Consider the following 20561-nt stretch of genomic DNA (forward strand, 5'->3'; position numbering starts at 1 on the left):
TTTCTTGTCCATGGGCCCCCGAGGCTCTTGCTACGCCCCTGTATTTCAGCTCTCAACTACCCATACTGCAGTTACTGTCCGTTTTCCTATACACAATACACAGTGCTCTCACCATTGACGCGTGACCTCTACAAACAGTGTATGTTATAGGTATATGGGCATTGCCTAGTTAACATCACTGTGTGAAAAATAACCAGCCAATATTTAAACTATTCTCCAAACTTCTAGCAAATATATTTCTCTAACATGACCTAAAATTACAGCTAGGTTAGATGTTCAGAAGGGGTCGCACTTTCGTAGAATATGAGTGAGGGCAAAGCATAGCTAGCTCATAGCTAGCCAACTCCGTTCTGAAGGATGCCACAAAAAAACGGTACAAGCTACATTTAAACTATTCTATGAAATTCTAGAAAATATAGTTTTGTAACATGATCCTTCCTGGGGCACTGCTGATCAACCCCACCTCCAGCTTTAATCTTCTTTGGCACTCGTCCAGTTTATAGTTTTTCGTTGCTCGCGTCGTTGCATGCATAGCCCTGCATAGTTGATGACTTTTGTCTACCGACTTGTCCAGGGCGTAAGTCCAGTCTTTGTTTTTCATTACTTTCTTTGTTTGTCTGTTTTGCTGAATAAAGATTGATGATATATAAAACCTAAATTTTAGCTAATTTAGGTGTTTGGAGAGGGTCGCACTTTTGTGTTTTAGGAAGGATATGTAAACGACAGATAACACCAAAAATATGAAGAATATTATTTCCAAACCGTGTTAAGTCAACAATCATTATGTTGCTCATTTTCAAGAATGCTGGTTTACAAAAAGCAGGCCATTGTCTCATTTCGTGAACAAAGGTACACATACCATTGTTTCCTTTCGTTTCCTTTATAATCGGTTACCCAACTGAAGCTATAATACCAGCTTTATTGCGATATCGCACATGTAAAACAGACACTTGTGCACAACCAGAGAAGATCCGATTTAATGAGCTGAGCTGTTTCAATGAGTGTTATCTTGGTTTAATAGCTTTTAATGGGGTTTAAGTCCTGCAAAGGTCGAGATGAATTCTACTGTAGACATGACTGCATCATGCAACTACTGCCACGGGTATTGTGAAAAATCGAAACAGTAATTTGCAAGAATGATGTCAAGACACTCTTCCGTCACTATTGTTTATCTGTAATATCTTTAGAAAGGTAGAAATATATTTTATTATTGGCTGATCCACTTATTATCTTCAAAAACAATTTATATATTATCTTGTCAATACACCAGGAGGCTTTATTACGATCAGTACTTATGTCGCCAGAACTACTCCCCATTCCAGAAAAATACAGCACTAATTTTTTGGGATTAAAAAAAATATTATCAAGTTCTGCCAAATGAAACATAGCTCAATCCTAATCATTCATTTAGTCCTAACTAGAGATAAAATTAAAAAAAGATAGTTGCTATTACTGTTCGCGATTTTAATTTATGCACTTTTTAGCCGACAATTTTCAATGCATTTTACACACTAGAAGTGTCGCTGGCATGAATACCGATGTATCGTATTTTTAAACCAAAATTAAATCCACATTAGTTCCCAATACTTTGATGAAACCATAGATACCAAATCGGACTGCTGGTGATGAACAGATTTTAAACTAGAATTAAAAGGACCAGCGTAAGCCCTCTCAAAATGTACTTTTTTTTTAAATATCGCGTTGTGATAAAAAAGTTTAATTTTGGACTGTTTTTTCCTTGTTTTTTATAACAAGAAAATGCTTTACATACCCCAAACTTCTCACATAGTCTTGGCTCAATGTCCGTTACTGGTTGGTATTATTAACAATTTTAACATTATTAACTTACTTTTACCGCAATGTTTTCCCACGCAATGTTCAAATATATTCCCAAAATGGCGCTGCTTTCGGTGTCACATTAACAAGGTTATCCTAAGATATATTCACTGGGTTTCTACTAGCTATTCAAACATATGACAAATTTGGCTGGTTTTAGCTGATGTGGCAGTGACATCAGTTACGGGAGCACACCACCATAAGATTCCACGGCCAAGAAGTGTAACCCGTAAAATAGTCCTCATAAAACGTAGAAATTGAGCTTTTTATTATATTTTTCAGCAAATATGTGTCTGAGATACGTTTGTTTGATGACATTCTAAAGCTGAAACGGTTTTGATGAAATTACGTGCAGAAAAAATGATTTTAAATGTGTTCTGGTTGACTAATCGTACATATGATGTATCGATGTAAAATCCCAAGAATTGAGCTTTCAACAGCTTTGAAATCACGGGGTAAAAATGTCAAATTTGCAAAAAACTGACATCGGCGATCTATGGGTAAAAGAAAATATATTAAAGCTTAAGGATCATCCCATAACCATGCCCAGTTTCATTGCTCTATCTATTGCAGGGAAATAATTAGAAGAGATTTCCGAGAGGCTTTTTTGCACGTATTTCAATGGGAAGCGTAATGATGGTGTGCCGAATTTCATTACACTCGCTAGCTAGCGCTGGTGTACACACGCACGCGCTTAAAAACGCCGCATAGATACGCGAGCGAAACAGCTGCTTCAACGCGTTGACGTCACTGCCACATCGGGGTGAAAAATGGTAAAGGTAATAGATGACTATGAAAACTCAAACGCGTCCCCCGATAAAGGTTGGCAATTAAAGCAGCGTCGGTTTAGCGAACTTTGCCTGTTTAATGAGAGTACAAGCGCCGCCCGGACTGTGAAGGTTTCCGCATACCGAATATGGGTTTAGCCTATTTAATGGCCTTTAGGCCCTATGATTTATTTTTCAAAAAGAAAGCCTAATCCTGGAGCCTAATCAATTGAGAAGGGAATGGATTTTGTCACAATAATATCAAAATAATAACAAGAAGGAATGCATCACGATATTTTGATATCCAGCTATAGTATTTTAATTGATTTACACTGAACATGAAGCTATAATATCTCTACTATATAGCTTCATGCACTGAACATTTGCAGACCGGCCTTCTCCATATAGCGAGTACCACATTAGATTGTGTTTACAAGAAACAATAAGCGCCACCTCCACGAAATTTCCTATATGCCAGCAACTTTGATGATAAAATATTATCTACAACCTCACACCTGTTTTTCAAGACTTCTCTTTTATCTATTGACCTCAAAGAAAGGAGGACTAGAATTATTATAATAGAATCCCTGACCTGATGCAACGCATTATTAATGAGTCGCTAAGGGACTAGAAATTTTTTATGGTTGAATGAACAGCGTATGATCACTACACAGGTCAATGGCCTTATTGTGATCTGGCGGGTTTTTAAAAGCACGGTCCCTGAGCACATCATCATGATTGAGCATATGTGACCCCTCGGCACAACTGAGCCCTGAAGTCGCCAATCATCATTTTTGAGATATTCAACCAAAATATTCTGCTTAAAATTAGCTTTAAAATGATGTATATCATGTCTATAGTTCTTGACATTTAAGTAGTGAAAAATCAATAAAACAGTCAATAAATCCTTTGTTTCCTATTATTTATTGTTAAGTTCGATGGAGCATATCTCAATAGTGGCACTGGCGACATCCGGGCTCAGTTGTGCCGAGGGGTCACATATTTCCAGACAAGGAACAATGGACAAATTACCTGGCAATGACGTCTCATGTCAACCCAGTCTATAGACCACTTTACATCATTGTTTATCAACAAAGGCGAGGGATTGGTCTGTCGATATGCCCGAACGAACCGCTTCCCTGTTCAATGGCTTTCTTGTACTATATGAAATGTGGTGGGAGATTTAAAATACACATGCCCTGAGCAGACTACGATGCGCACACACACTGCAGGGCAAAGAACAATGGAAAGTACCATAATGCGTGCGCATACTGCCGGGCAATGACGTCACATGTGAGGTGGTCTATAGTGTGATCAGAACATTTTAGGCAGGTGATCATTATAGTACGATCAGTACGAAAAGTCAAATGCGATTATTAATGTATTTTCAAAAATTAAAAGAACCACTTTTTAGCGGGAATTATTGTAAGTTACACAGCTGAAGTTGTGAAATTGTTGAAATACTACAATATTACGGCATAAACAAGAATTTGTTTGTTTGGTCTTCATTCCTATAGCCACATCCCTTAACTCAAGATCTATTCGCCCATATTAAAATGAAACGCAATATTCATGATGGTGGCATACGGTCACCTTGCCCGTTGTGTTTCAGCCCTCAACTACAAACGGGTAATGTGAAAAATCGAACAGTAATCTGCAAGAGTGTTGTCTAGAAACTCTTCCGTCACTACTGTCTATCTGTAATATCTTTAGAAGGGTTAGGTCGTTCCGTCACAAATTAAAGGTCCACGTAGAAGCAAAAAAGTTCACTTTTACATTTACCTTTTTTCTTTTTTGTTGTCACAACGGTCCACAGTTTTGAAAACCCACACACCCCTTTAAAAATCCATCCATGGCTACGGGGCCTGACGGCCATTAAGTAGTATTATTACATAGGGATTTACGGAAAGACAAGATATAACTGCTGATAAGATTTGCTATGTTTTTGTTTAAGTCCGAGGTCTGAAATTATATTCCTCACTAATGCATTGTTATAAGAAGGAAATAAACAGAGTTTAAGCCTGAAGGCATTGAAAAACCCCAGTTAAATGCCATGGCACGCTGCACTATCGCAACATAAATAATATAAAACATTTTTACTTTCTAGTCTGCAAATTTCACCGACTCCTCTTCGAAAAGCAAACGAAGACGCATTGCCGTGAGTTAAACTCTATAATAGTCAATAGTTATGTTAAACCTGATATTTTATTTCTAAATAGCAATCCAGGTTAGCCTAATAAAAAAGATATTACTTGACTGTCTACCTGTCATTGGGCTATTCCATTTAAAATCCACACTACCCCTGTGGACGATTTAGCTAAAATCTTCCACAGAGGGAGTATGAGTTTTGAATACAATAGACAATTTGATAACTTCCATTTGATATACTCACTCCAGTTGTGGAAGATAAAGGTAAAACCATAATACAGGGGGAGTATGGCTTTCAAAATGATTAACACTGACCAATTACAATTGAAAAACATACTCCCTCTGTTGAAAATATTTCCAAATTCTTCCACAGGGGTAGTGTGGATTTAAACTGGAATAGCCCATTGTGCCTAAAACATGTCTCAGTTTTATGGGCAAACTATTATCCGTAATGCTCTAATGCTTTTGATATGTCTTATATAGAGTATAATGCATCTACTCAAGTTCGTGTCAATTATCCAAAATTTCAAACAAATATCATGATGCATACTTTTGTCAACATCAAAAATGTTATTGACTCTTGAGAAAAGTAGAGAACAAAGTATTGTTTTATAGATTCGTTTCACAGACAATACGGTAATTCTTTCGTCTGTGTCGTTGACATTCACCGGTAACTCTCAGTTGGGATTATATAAGGAAGAGGAAAGCACTGTTTTAGGACTGGTGTCATTATATTATAACTTACAAACTTTCTAAAGCCAGAATCCAGTCTACAAAGAGAGAGAAGGTAGAAATATATTATTTTGGCTGATCCTCTTATTATCTTCAATTTTTTTAAATATATATTATCGTGTCAATACACCAGCAGACCTTATAACGATCAGTACTCATGTCACCAAAAATCGGAAGAGGCTGCATATACTTGCAACAAGCCACATTAATATTGTTACTCTAAAAACATCAAAATAACAGATCCAAACAGGTTTGATGTTGGAGCTTATTAAATGTTATACCATAAATATAATTGACTCAACGCTATGACACCACTTTCCTGTGTTACGAGCCGTAATGACTCAAGACTGTTACCCAAATTCACACAAATGCAGAACAACAATACACTGTTTGATTAAGTTAACAAAATCTAAGTCTTTGATTAAAAGAAAAATATGATTGATACATGAACAATAAATGCACATACAATATAATCACACAATCACAATTTGAACTAATCAGCAGTCTTTTTCTCGTGGATTATAATGTTCTGATAATGTTTCTGATTGGAAGATCCTTGCTCGTTTATCCTGCGAAAATCATTATTCAGCGAAGTCAATTATACACTTGCATTTATATATCCTTTGCGTATAAAATCCTCGCATAGAAATGGCGCTGCTTTCTTCAAATGCTCAACTCCTTGCACAGATGACACTTTCTTCAGCTAAGATACTTATTTCGCCAATCACTCTCTTTCTCCAGGAAACAGGCTTCTTTCTGCACTGATCCACATTATTGACAGATGTGTTGTTTTATAAACCAGACTCCAGCAAGTTGACAGAAGAATTTTAATCCTTTGGGGGAGTAGGAGCACCTTTGTGTACCTAAAATCTCCTTCGTTGCTGTATGTATTAAAATAGCACATTATTGGCTATACAAACTGGTTCAAATGTACCATATTATGTACCAATAATGTACCAATATTCAAATAAACACACACGATGGATACGCGAGGCATTATGGATCAGAAAGAGGGGGCAGGAAACGCTAAATCGCGATGAAGGTGTATATTCTCTAAATCACATATATGATCTACTACTAAGAACTGTGCACCCTAGGGATGAGAAGTCTCGTGGGAAAACCAGTGGATCATCGCATTACTGAAGAAGTCTTCCGACCAGGAAGACGAAACTGTCTAAGTGAGTAGAATTTCATTGGATTTGACTACATAATTAAAAACTTTACTTCACAATCCCGATGAATTTGTTTCAAAATGATAGCTGATGTTGAAACAGGCTGTTCTTCATAGTGCTCTTGATCAGAGCCATCGCAGTGACCGAGCAAGTCCAGACGAACCAGCGAACCAGCGCTAGCACCAGTGTCCAGAAAGCCAGAGTAATGGCAGCAAAGTCCTGGATATCTTGAAATCTCACTTTCAAATAATGACGCGCCAACTTGCCTTATTGATCGTGAGAAATTGATGTATCATCTACATAGTCTTTGAATGAATCTTGATAAATTTATATCGGACAAAAATAATAGTTTTTTCTAAAATGAATGTTTTTACTACCTGGCTTTCATAGTATTTAGCAGGCCATCTGAACGTTCCTTTCATTATTTCCTAATACACAAAGCACATAAAAGATAAACTTATATTCATACGAAGATAATGAGAATTCAAGCTTTGTAGTGCTAAAAATCGCACATAGATGAAAAATGTCTTGTGTAACCCTATTATCATACTTGCTAGTTACATTTCAAAGACTAGTGAAATAATTGATTTTGTCTTTATATACAAGTCCTCTAATCAATTGCAATTCTCCTGTTTCAAACCGTCAATTAAGCGTATTGCTGGTTTCATTGTAGAGGTTTGTTCCTTTTGCGATTCTCTGAGACGTGAAGAACATAAAGGGATAAACATGAACTAATTGAAGACCTGAGCGCAAGAAGACCGTAAGTCCACTTGGCCCCTCAACATGTATACCCTAAAGTTGCGTATAGTTTCGTATCAGTAGTTTGGTAATGTTTTATACATGTTCAGGGGCCAAAACAAATCTTTCACAACCTTTCATGATGTTTTCACCCTGGAACATGTATTAAACATTATAAAACCCTAAGATAAAGCCATGATTTCTCCGTGATACGGAAAAACGAAAAAATTTCATGGAATTCAGGGTTTACTCACGGATATTTGAAAATACCACAAAATAGTGAAAAGCTCTGCAAAATGTCTACATTTTGTGTTGATTTGCAAAATAAAACAAAGAAAAATTATTATTTAGCAGTAATCAACCATTAAACAATCCATTCTAGCATTAATTCTAGGCCTTCAATGCAAGACTGACCATACTACAGTAAAGGGTAAGCCAAAATACACTTTTAAAACGTGCTTTATTGTGAAAAACGGGAAATCACGGAATTTGTAACACGGATTTTATTTTGTAACACGGAGAAATCATGGCTTTGCCCTAAGAAACTATACTTTAGTGTATACATGTTGAGGGGCCAAGTGGACTTACGGTCTTCTTGCGCTCAGGTCTTCAATTATTCATACGACGATCAGGAAAATTGCATCTCGAATTTTGAAAGATTTCTGTGTCCTTGTGGTGCGAAAAAGGATTAAGGGATCGACCATAGATAAAACACGTCTTATGTAACCCTATTATTTGTTCGATACATTTCAAGGTGAAAACTATTGGTTTTGTATTTGCACAAGTCCTCTAATTAAGTTGCAATCCTCCTGTTTCAACCAATCGATCAAGAGTATTGACATGAATAAATGAATTTTACCGAAGTACTCAGTCTGGGTTTCATCATCAGGCCATCAGAACGTTGGCTTTTATGATTCTGTGACACGTAAAACACATACGAGGGATAAGCATTTGAACTTATATTCATGCCAGGATCAGAAATATTCCATCTCAAATTTTAAAAGATTTCTGTCATGGTGACCTTGTGTTGCTAAAACATGTTTTCAGGTTTTAGGAAGCAAATATATAGATGAAAAGTGTCTTATGTGCTCCTAACCATATTTATATGCTCGATACATTTCAAGGTGAAAATAATTGATTTTGTGTTTTCACGAGTCCTTTAATCAAGTTGCAATTCATTGAAGTTATCAGGCAGTCTGGACGTTCTTTTTTGATTTTCTGACATGTGAGAAACTCATACGAGGATCAGGAAAATTGCATCTCACAATTTGAAACATTGTAGCCTTGTGGTGCTTAAAACGTGTTTTCAGGTTTTAGGAATCGCACATGTAATCCTATTATTTGCTCAATACATTTCAAGGTGAAAATAATTGATTTTGTGTTTGCACAAGTCCTCTTGTTAAGCATGAATTTTTGGGGCGCCCGCTACGGCGGGCCCCTTATTTGGCTTAACTTGGCAAAAATGCTTCTAATTTTGGTCTTGCTAGATTTACTTCGAAACTGTTTTGCTTAAAAGTATGCCCAGCTTAGAAATATAAACACAACTTGTTTGGTGTTGATTTTGATTTTATTACTGTTTACTAATATGCATTGAATGCAAGTAAAGTAGTCCTATATACAGCGGGAATTAACGCTTGAAACACGAAATTAATAAAAATGCCTTTATGTCTTCTAAAATGCTTTTCAAGAGATCGCGCTATTACGATCGCAGAGTATGCGGCATTGATACAAAATGCTGCTTTGTCGATCAAGGAACCAGGAATTCCACCGATAAACATGGTTTCTTATTTAAAACAACAACAACAACAACAACAACAACAACAACAACAAAAACAACAACAACAACAACAACAACAACAAAGAAAAGAAAATCTAGTGCGGTAGTTGCAATTGACTTTTTTGTAAGTGTTATTTAAAACATTTACCTTTACAAAAATATGCGTGAAGGCTTGTCATCTTTGTTTGAAATACAAAATTATTGGGTTAATAAAAACACCCAATACACTGTGACTTTTGTGTCGCTTAAACATGTTAAACAAGTTCAAATGCTCTTAAAACCTGATATCCGCGGCGACTTTCCGTTAAATTAATAACCAGGCATGCAATATTGTCAGGTATTAAAACCGACAGTTATATCATATGTCCACTTGGAAAACAAGTCTTTAAAATTAAATATGCATACCTATATTCTAAATAAAATAATTCTGCTCCAATAACCCTCCACAACATGATTTCCTAACAATAGTAAGTTAGTAACCGAAATGGTAAGATCTATATTCCTTTTTATTTGAAACCAACCCTCTTTTACTTGTAGCACGATTTTACACCTGCAATAAATATGCTTTACATTTCCTAATCTTTCTTTGCTTTATTCTAATGTTACATTATTGTTTTAAAGAAACAAATGTATCCAAACGGTTACATTTCAGCCCCGGGGTGGCACTTCAATATGAAATGGATATAGGTGTAGGACTGGGCAGTAAGGGGCATCCGGTGAGAACATAATATAAAAACTATGGGGTCATTGCAAGGGTGAGAGCATGATGTTTGGTATTCGGTGAGAGCATGGGGTCATTGGGTGAGAGAGGGACTGTTAGGATGACATTTTCAGCACATCACATCAATTAAAGCTCCCATTTGGGCGCCCATTCCTTTTTAAAGGAATTTTTATTCTAAAATGAATGTAAATTTATTGAAGTACTCATTCCGAATTTCATCATTTTGTGATTCTTTGACAAGTGAAACACATAAGGGATTTGCATTTGAACTTATATTCATACCAGGATCAGTAAAATTTCATCTCACATTTTTTAAAGATTTCTGTTACAGTAGTCTCGACAGCAGCCAGTTTGGTTCCGCTCCCTCCACACAAACAGCAAAAACTGGCTGCGTAGGAGACTACTGTTACAGTGGCCTTGTGGTGCGCACAACATACCAGGTTTTAAGAACCGCACACAGATGAAAAACGTCGTATGTAACCACGTGACCGTATTATATGCTCAAGGTTTAAATGATTGATTTTGTGTTTGCACAAGTCCTTTAATCAATTTGCTATTCCTCTGTTTCAACCCATCGATCAAGCGTATTGGCATAGTGCAAGAACCCAGTTGTTTGCATGTTTGTTTAGTCTCAGTCCCATCCGATTTGTGCTCCTTCGTCACAAAACAAAACGTCTAGCGACAACCTCATAGTACGTCTTTTCTGATTGGCCAATCATCGTCATAAGAAATTGTTCCGATGGAGAATTGGATGTCAATCAGCGATGAGCTTCAACGCGTGCAGTAGTTGAGTGACAGCTATGCGGTTACATAAATCCACACAACGTACCAGTCTCCTTCGCAGCCAGTTTGGTTACGCTCCATCCACACAAACAGTCTGCCAATGATAACGAACTGGTCCTTTTTGATTGGCTAACGGTTTTCTGACGACGTCATCCAGCTTGACGTCAAACAAAGTTTTCAATTGGTCGATCGGCTAGACGGCTACTTCATTATTCATGAGCAATTTTGACCAGCAATCTCGCCAGCTGACTGAGGTCAATCAAGTTCCCGTATGTACAGCTCTACAGCTACATACGTGTAGCCAATCAGAAACAGCGTTATAAGTGGCCATTGGCAGACTGTTTTTGTGGAGGGAGCGTAACCAAACTGGCTGCGAAGGAGACTAACAACGTACTTGAGTATGCGCTGCGAGTCGCTGACATGAAAAGCGATATCAGTGGCGCCTCAGTGGAAGCTAAGCTAGCGTATATTTTGCGTTTGCGGTATCTACAAATAGTGAGAGGCCTACGATGTTTAGTGTCACTTGCACAAGTCACGTCCTATAGCCAATTGATACAGTTTTTTTGGAAATTCATTAACTAATCAGCGATCGTTATTTCGGAGTTGTCGCCAGACGGTTTGTTTAGTGACGGAGGAACACAAACCGGCTTGGACAGAGACAAATGTTTGTCATGCTATGCTAGGTGGCACGTAAGTGTGGCGATAACATCATAATTCAAAGTATGTGCACTTTATGGTTTTTGACATTTTGACATCTCATAGGTAGCTCATGATGAGAAATAAAACGAGTGAATTGAGCAGTCTATTTGTTTTTGACTTTGCAGTCCAGAAAAGACAAAAAAAGAAGAAAAGAAAGAATAGATGCACTGAAGAAGACGTCTGGAGGAGGAAACCTCTGCCAATTAACAAACACAAACCTAGCTGTAAGAGTTCCGACCAAAAATGTATTCCCCAAAATTTCAGGTGATTCCGATTGTGTGTTTACGAGTTATGATTATGTATACTACATTGCTCCATTGGCCACTGTGCTGTAATTTCGTTCTGCTTACAGAAATAAATTTGACGATATTTTTGCTAAGCGAATGAATCTACAAGAAATATTTCACAAACAAACATTACGTTACCAAAGGTTTCCGTGGCGTAAAACTAAGTCTCATTATTTTTAATTGGGGGATATGAGGCAATAATGTAAGGACACTAAATTACAGAAGGGGTGCTCTGTAGTGTTAAAAATAGTTTATGCAAAATAAACACACGTGTAACTTCGTCATTTATTTATGCTACAATACAAAATACTCTTTACAAAATCCTGCATCAAAATATGGTTCATTTGATACACAAGTGCGGGAGGCGGAGACCTGGAAGACGAATTTGACCTACACAGACATCCTGAAAGATGACACTGGCCCAAAGGCAGCAGACTTCAGGATGGCAATGGAGGACAGAAAACTGTAGAAAGCCATAGAGTTCAGAGACACCACTCGAATTAAACAAGTAAGCAAATACTGGAACCTAAAACCCCCTTGAAACTGACATTTTCCTGTGTTCCTTTTGATGTGTATGATATGCTGCAAAAGATCTATTAAGTGGTGCTTTGATGTTCTTTTTAAATCAGATTAACCGATTTTCTACATTAATGCGACTTATTGCCTACATTTCTTTATCTATTGCCATCAGTATTGGTAGTTGAGTAACCATGGTAACCGGTAGAAGTACCAAGCGTTATATATCCACATCACAGATATTGGAACATATCTGTGTCCACATACAAAGTTAGGTTTCGTCATCTGCTAGTGTATTCTCTTTTTGCTCATATATTAATGTTTGTTCAGAGATTAAGCACTATCATTTTAAATCTTTATCTGATATCTAAATGTACTCAAACCAAAGACTAAACGGAACGTTTCATTTACAGACTAAGCTTTTATCCTCTATGTTTTCAGTTGTATGATTATAGATGTATTACTGACGCAGAAATAAAAAAATGTCGAGTCTTGTCTCTTATGTATTGTTTTGTATCATTGGGGATGCTTAAATAATTGAGTTTGACTTGAAATTTCTTTCTTTAAAATGGCTCGTATCCCCGGGGCTCGTAACTTGAACCTTTATGAATTTCAACCTCGCTAAAATATCAAGAGAAGGAAGTGAAAACTACACAGTCTGAAATCATACGCATCTCATATTTCGTGCCGAGTAAATTGCTTTAAAAGGCGTTTATTCAAGTGATAATTTTGAAAAGGAACAAATATCATCAGTTTCCTTTGACGTGTGTCCTGATTGGTTTGTGAAATAAGACCTAAAGGAGATAATCAAATATTGATATAAAACTAACACACAAGAGGAATATAATGAAAGACAGAGATAAAAAGACTAGTTCGCGTCTGACGTCAGGGCAAAGGCGCGCCGTGATTGGCTGCCGACCGGCGCAGTACGGCATTTTCTGTCTAGTTGTCAGGATTTCAGACGCGAACTAGTCTTTTTATCTATTTTATGCCCCACAACTTTTGGTTTTGATGTATATATTACTTAACTCAAGAACCGCAGACCCGTGGAAATATAAATACGGTTATTGGCTTCCTTTGCTAAATGAAACTAACACACAAGAGGAGGGGTATAGGGGCTATTGGCTTCCTTTGCTCATTTTCCACCACGCTAAAACCGAGTCATTTTAAAGAAAAGTTGAACAATGATGGCGCTATTTATCTAAAATCTTGTTTGTATCTTAACATGGGGTAGACACTTGTAAAGTGGTATTAGAACATCAGCCACCAGACTAACAAATGACAAGGGAGCATCCAAAAAACGAAGTACACTGCAATGTTTTTAATTAAATATGGTTCCTGGCATTCCATGTGCCTTTTATAGTACTTTCCCCTCATATATTCTATGCTATGTATAGTTCTGTGATTGCAATCGAATGTAAATAAATAAGAAGAGCACACACCTATTTCAGCAGGGTTAACCCAGCGCCAAACCCTGCTTTTTGATATCGGAACTTAAAGAAGATACGAAAAAGGAGAGAAGATGAAGAAAGAAGTCACACGATCACGGACCGGTAGCTACACGGGTAAAGCAGACCAAGGCAGCAATTCCGTGAGCATTTAACACTTAGGGTGATTGCGTCATCGCAGACCCCGGGATTCACGCATGCACAGTGGTTTTCATCGTGGTATTTTGTGGTATTTATGGGTGTTAGGGTTAATGAAATGTACTGACTTTGACATGTATCACACTTTTAATATAGATAAGTGACGAGATAACCAATTATTTACAAAACTCTGTCTACAGAAGTTATTCTCAGACCACTTAGCAAGATCAGTGGAGACGAAAATATCAAAATGGTCTTATAAATAGTTAACAGGGCATCACCTTTCGTTAACTATTTCATACCTTGTGTCTGGTATGACAGGTGATGTCTCGATGATTTTAAAGGTAGGACAGATTAAATATAAACTGAGCTCAAAAATAAACTTATAATTTTTCACCAGGTCATATCTTAAAATACTGTCCATCAAAATGAACCAAAATTACACAGAGGATTACTTCTATGCTCAACTCTAAACACATGTCAGTAACCAAGCAGTTGTCCAACACAACAGCAAAATGCACTGACATGGAACAGCTTCCTGGACCACATTCACAGCCCATTAATTGGCCCCCAGCACAAGAAATCTGTGAGAATAAGTTAAAGATCCCTGCACAGGTGATAATTCCCAAGGAGTAAGTGGAATAGTGTGGAACAAGACCTGTTTCTTGAAGAAAGTGTGTGAAAATCAGGAAACAACACCGTTTCATCATCTGTGTTAGGAGCTTGTATGCGTTTTTACAGATTTTTTGTGCTGGGTGCCAAATATTGGGCTGTGAAAGTGATCCAGGAAGCTGTTCCGTATCAGTGCTTTTTGCTGCGGCGTCAGTTGGACAACTGCTTGGTTACTGACATGTGTTTTGAGTCGAGTATTGAAGTAATCCTGTGTGCAATTTTGGTTCATTTTGATTCACAGGAATTTAATATATATATGACCTTTATGACAAGTTGTGAAAAATTATAAGGTTTTTTTTAGCTCAGTTTAGTATTAAATGACACCTGTGCTCTTTTGTAAAATATGATTGGGAAAGTTGATGTCAATAACTTCCCAGTGACACTCCCGAAGGTCGCATCATAAATATTGTAAACTATCATCACATTTTACAGTTTATGTAATGTTTTAGGGCCATGCTTGAATGTCTTGCCAAATTGCTTAAATGGCGATTCGTGTTTTGTTCTCATCAAATTACCTTTGTCGATGGCGGGAGAAATTCGCGTGTAATTCCAAAGGTCAAATGCAAACCTCATAATGTAAAAAATGGGCCCCAATTACAAATTATATTTTTGTGTTTCACTTTGAAGAAGATATCCCGACACACCGTGATTCCATTTTAACTGAACTGTCTGCAAATCAAATGATTAGCAACACCTTTTTCTATGCTAATCAAAATGGCAAAATTGAAGCCCATTTTTGGAGCCCACTTTTTACATATAAGGGTTTACATTTGACTGTTGGAATTACATGTGAGGTTTTTCCCGCTATCGACGATTTGTTCTTTGTATGTGTATTCCGTCAAAATTAAAGTCTTGTCACATAACTCCAAGTCCAAGCCTTTTGTTTCCCTGAAACAATGGGCTACTATAACATTCATAAAGTGATTATGAATTTCATAATTATTTCATCTTGCATTTTGGAAGACTCCAGTAAATTTGGTTTGCAAAAATCTTATATTTTAAGGTGCGCAGTTGGTTGGTATCTATGCACATTCTTTTTATGTAGCAACATTCCAAGAATGTGCCTCTTCTAAAACTTATCAATTTTTAATAATTTGCAATAAAATTTGTATTATATCGTGAATTTCTAAAAATTTAAATTATTTGATATCAGAATGACATTCTTCGTATTTATAACGCAGTTTGGTGTGTCTGATGTGCTCTCAGGTCCAACAAATAGTGTGCAAACGTTGCTATCCGGTTCTTTAAGCAAGGCTGAGTCTTTAAAATCGACGTAATCTTCACCAATAAGGTATGCCGTGGTTGAGATAAATTTTCTCTCCCTTTAAAATGCCCGTATCCATCTTATATGTTTACAAATTTCAACCTCAGTCACTAAATTCTCTTGAGACAGAAGTGAAAACATACATTCTCAAATCATACGTATTTCGTGTGGAGTAAATTGCTTTTAAAATGTTCAAGGGAGTTTATTCAAGTTATCATTGTAAAGGGGAACAAATATGGCAAGTGTTTTGATTGGTTTGTAAAAGAAAATGCAAAAAGAGACGATCAGGAACGAATTGTGCCGACTGTTACTGTTACTTTAGAAAGCTATGTTGAGAAATCACACAAATGCACCCCATAGGCCTATGTCAAACAAATAAGCACGCATAGGCGCCGTGCCTTTAAGGTATGTTTGAATTTCACGGTAAAATAGTGCTTTTAAAATAGTAAATTGACGAAAGCTTAAAATTGTCCCGTATGTGTAGCAGTGGCGTAGTCATCTTTACGAGACGAGGAGAGGGAGAGGGTGGATGGCAAGCTCCATGGCACAAAATTGGAAATGTATCGACGCGTCGGTACATTTCCAATTTGGGCCGTTGCGACGGCCCGTTGATTTCGACAGTTGTTTAAAGGTTTCGGAGTTATTGAATCTGCTATTTTAATGCTTAAGTGAGTAAAAATCGGGTTTCATCTCTTCTATGTAGTTTTCTTTCACAAACCGATCAGAGAATTCTTTTATTACCATGTGACGAGTCGTGATATTTGCCTTGTGAGGTGACACATAAGATGCAGCGTTAACACCATTATTCAAAACCTGTGATATTTTTGGTGCCTGTCTTCATTAGGGCCCAAGCTTCACATTCACATTTAGGAAATATGAATGAATGGAGCAGTCAACAGTGTGAACTCTACAGATGACAAAAATGAAGAAACGAATGAAGAGATATACATGAATATGATATTTCTTGCTTTCCTTGAATTTGCTTTTCACAAGATATACCGTAAACGTTCGCCTAATGGCGCTATGGGCTGCCTTGACATAACTGGAATTATAGCCACAAACTAAAAGTGCCCTCTCATAAAAGTCCCACCAGCAAATAAGGGCACATACCCTTAATTATTGTAAGAATTTTTAGAGGAGGGAGTTCTCTATTTGTACATGAAATTTACCCCAAGGCAGAGGAGCCCAGGTGCGCCATTAGGCGAACGTTAACGGTATATGATATGCTGCAAAAAGTCGATAAAGTGGTGCTTTGATGCTCTTGTTTGATCCGATTAAGCAAGTCGCTATTTCTACATTAATGCGACTTATATTTCTTTATCTTTGGCCATATCAGTATTGGCACTGTGTAACCATGGTGACCAGTTTCAGTATCCACGGGTATATGTTAATGTTTGTATAGAGATTAAGCACTATCATTTTTAATCTTTATTTGAGATCTAAATGCACTTAAATCAAAGACTACCTTTAACAGGTGTGTTTTACAGAACAAACTTTTATTCTCCATGTCCTCAGTTGTATGCTTATATGACTGACTACAGACCCTTGAAAGAGCACATCTTTAAGAACATGTTAAAACAACTATCGCCGAGTCATTAGTCTCGTATGTGTTGTTTGTGTCGTCATCATTTGGGGATGCATTAATGGTATGACTTGACTTTTTTCCCATGGTTTAGTTAGATGCCAGTGTATTATCTTATTGCACATTTATTAATGTTTGTACAGACAACTTATCTATGTGATAATTGAGCTAATTATCACTCTACCACAAGGTGTTATTGTAGGAATGATCTCCTTAAGGTTATACGATGTATTGTTGGTCGAAGCAGCAGAAAAGAAGTTGTTCACAGCATCTTGCAAATGGTAGTGAGCTGTAGCAAAAATTACATTGCTCAATTCATAGCGAGGGTGTAGAAGAATTCAAATATCACAGATATACTTTTGTAGGTCTAGTGGTTCTTGAGTTATGTTGTAAAGAGGGCTCAAACAACAACACTTTTGTAAAACGTACATAACTCATTAACAACAATAAATTAAGCAAGTTTTCAAAGTATATGATTTGTAGAATCACTAAAGTGTTATTTTTCAATAATATATTGATTCAAATAATGCAAATCGGCTGCTTGGACCAACAATACCTCGTATACCCTTAAGTACAATACTGGTACTTCAACTACGTGTAGACTGTCTCCAGAAGTTTGGAACAACATTAAGTCACTTGGTTTAAATAAACAGAAACCAACTCATCGAGGAAAGACAACTTTCAAACTATGAGGTATGTGGGTCCGCGTACCTGCATTGTGTTCTCATTTCAATGAGCAAACTGTTCTGCAGAAACAACGTGAGCACTCATCAGGTAACCATAGCAACATGAAGTTAGGTCTTTGGAATGCCCAGTTTGTCGGCAATAAAGGGGACACAGTAATTGATATAATTTTGAATGGGGACTTGGACTTTTCCTTCGTCACGGAAACTTGGCTCCGTTCTGATGATCGTGTCATCACTAGGCAAATGTGTCATCCCGGTTACTCTACTTTGGGCGTACCCGGCAACTCTGTCCATTACGATGGAGGAACTGCCTGTGTATTGAAGAGCCAACTAAGTCTCGAACTCTGCGAGGAGAAACTACCTAAAAGTGACTCTTTTGAACATGCAATATTCTATATTCAGAACCAGAATCTTTACTCTGTTGTTGTGTGTAGATCATCATCATTAAAGCAAATGATATTCATCATTTTCTACCCCGGTATCCAAAGATCTGACGTCTGAATATCAAATAGCAGATACGCCACTCTACGCTAGTGCTCAACTCTGCTGCCCAATTTCCCTAGCGCACCTGAAAAGGACAAAGGCGCGAGCGGTTACTTCAAATTATTTCATTGCCACCACGTGGTTTAATCGTTCTGCTGATTTTATTATCCCGTCAACAATGTAGGATTTTTATTATGTTTGGTCGTTACTAGCAATAGGGTAGTTATCATTGATTAAGAGCGAATAGAATTGAATTAGTTTCCCTGCCTGTATAATATAATTATTTACCAGGCGTTGTCGCTGTGCGTTGTGAACGGCGTTGGCGCAAAACAAGGACTGAAGTGGACAGTAATGTCTATATTGATTCCCAGAGGAGAGCTGTGGAAACCGTTGGCAAAAAGAAAGCATCTTTTTATAGTGAAAGGCTACTCAATTGTAGCACTAAAAGGACATGTTTAAGACTATAAATGATTTTTTAAATTAGAACTCACGTGACCTTCCAGATAGTAGCTCTCCGGCTGCATTAGCTAGTGATTTCTGTAAATATCTCATTGTGGAAACAATTCGTCCTGATGTTGATGCTGTCACATACCACCTCACCAAATACTACTTCTCAATGTTCTACATCTAGCACATTCCAGTGCTATATTGACAAATTTGAAGCTGTGTCTGAAATAATAACGCAGTGGCCCTCCAAGTCATATGACCTAGACCCCTCCCAACCTGGTTGTTAAAGAAACATCTCCACACCTTTCTCTCAATACCAAGATTGTCAATACCTCCCTCCATTCTGGCTGCTTTCCTGCTGTGCTGCGTAGGGCTACCATCACGCCTGTGCTGAAAAAGGCGCCCTAAGTTGACAAACAGCTGCTCTCTAACTTCCGGCCTGTGTCCAATCTGGCCTTTGTTTGTAAACTGATTGAAAAGGTTGTCTCTGCTTAGGACACCAAGTATATCGAGTGCAATATACTGGTTGAGGCTTTGCAGTCACAGTATAGAGAGATCACTCATGTCAGTTCATAATACTATTCTCAGAGCTATCGATGACAACAGGGCTGTCCTTTTGGTGTTACTTGACTCGTATTCTGTTGCAGCGGTTGAGCCAAGAATTTGACGACATCTTTGGTGATGCCCATAGAGTTTTTCAGCTTTATCTTGATAATTGCAGTAGTCAGTAGTCCCCCAGGGATCAGTCATTGGACCGATATTGTTCACCTATTACACTGATGTCATTAATAACATTATTTGTATTCATGGCCTCCAAGATAACTTGAAAAATTGAAAATTAGCATGCGTCCGATTGCTATTTAAATAACGTATTGTTATTAAAATGATCCACTGACTTTCCCAGAGGGCGCTAATGTCTGCAGGCAGAGCTTGACAGGCGGCATAGGAAGCGCAACACGTGACGTACGAGGCTGGCGAAGATACAGGGCTGACAGTCCCATTCAAAATACACGGTTAGCAATTACAAATGGAAAATTAACATATATACTTGCAGTGGGGTACTTTGTCGAACCCCGACGGTTTTAGAGTAAGATAATTTTGCTTTGACACCACATAACAAATTTAGAATTGTTTGTGAAGATTTCATGATTATGTGTTAATCCAATGGCGACCACAAAATTGGCGATATCGCTTCCATCACCGCCTGAGCTTGACTCGAAAGTATGACGACATCTCGTATTTGTAATTACTTATATAATATTGGATGGCTTTGAGTGTGATACGAGAATATACCGCACGAGCCATGACAATACCGAACGAGTCCGAAGAGTCCACCCTGTGGACTCTGAAACGTCAGAGCGGAATGGCTGCAAGGTCAAAAATTAACAGACTGCTCCATTCATTCATATTTTCCCCACTGTGAATGTTAAGCCTGGACCATAAAGAAGGCAGACACCAAATAGATCACAACCATTGAATAATGGTGTTAACGCTGTATCTCATGTGTCACCTGACAAGGTAAACATCGCGACTCGTCACATGCCAGTAAAAGAATTCTCTGATTTATGTTCTGTTTAAAACCGAATACCACTTCCATGTGGTCCACGTTAGCATTATTCTCCAGCACTTTTCAAGTAAGTTAGTTCTGAAACCATTTGTCCCCCC

This window comes from Amphiura filiformis, chromosome 8 (genome assembly GCF_039555335.1).
Source record: "Amphiura filiformis chromosome 8, Afil_fr2py, whole genome shotgun sequence".
NCBI classification, from domain to species: Eukaryota; Metazoa; Echinodermata; class Ophiuroidea; order Amphilepidida; family Amphiuridae; genus Amphiura; species Amphiura filiformis.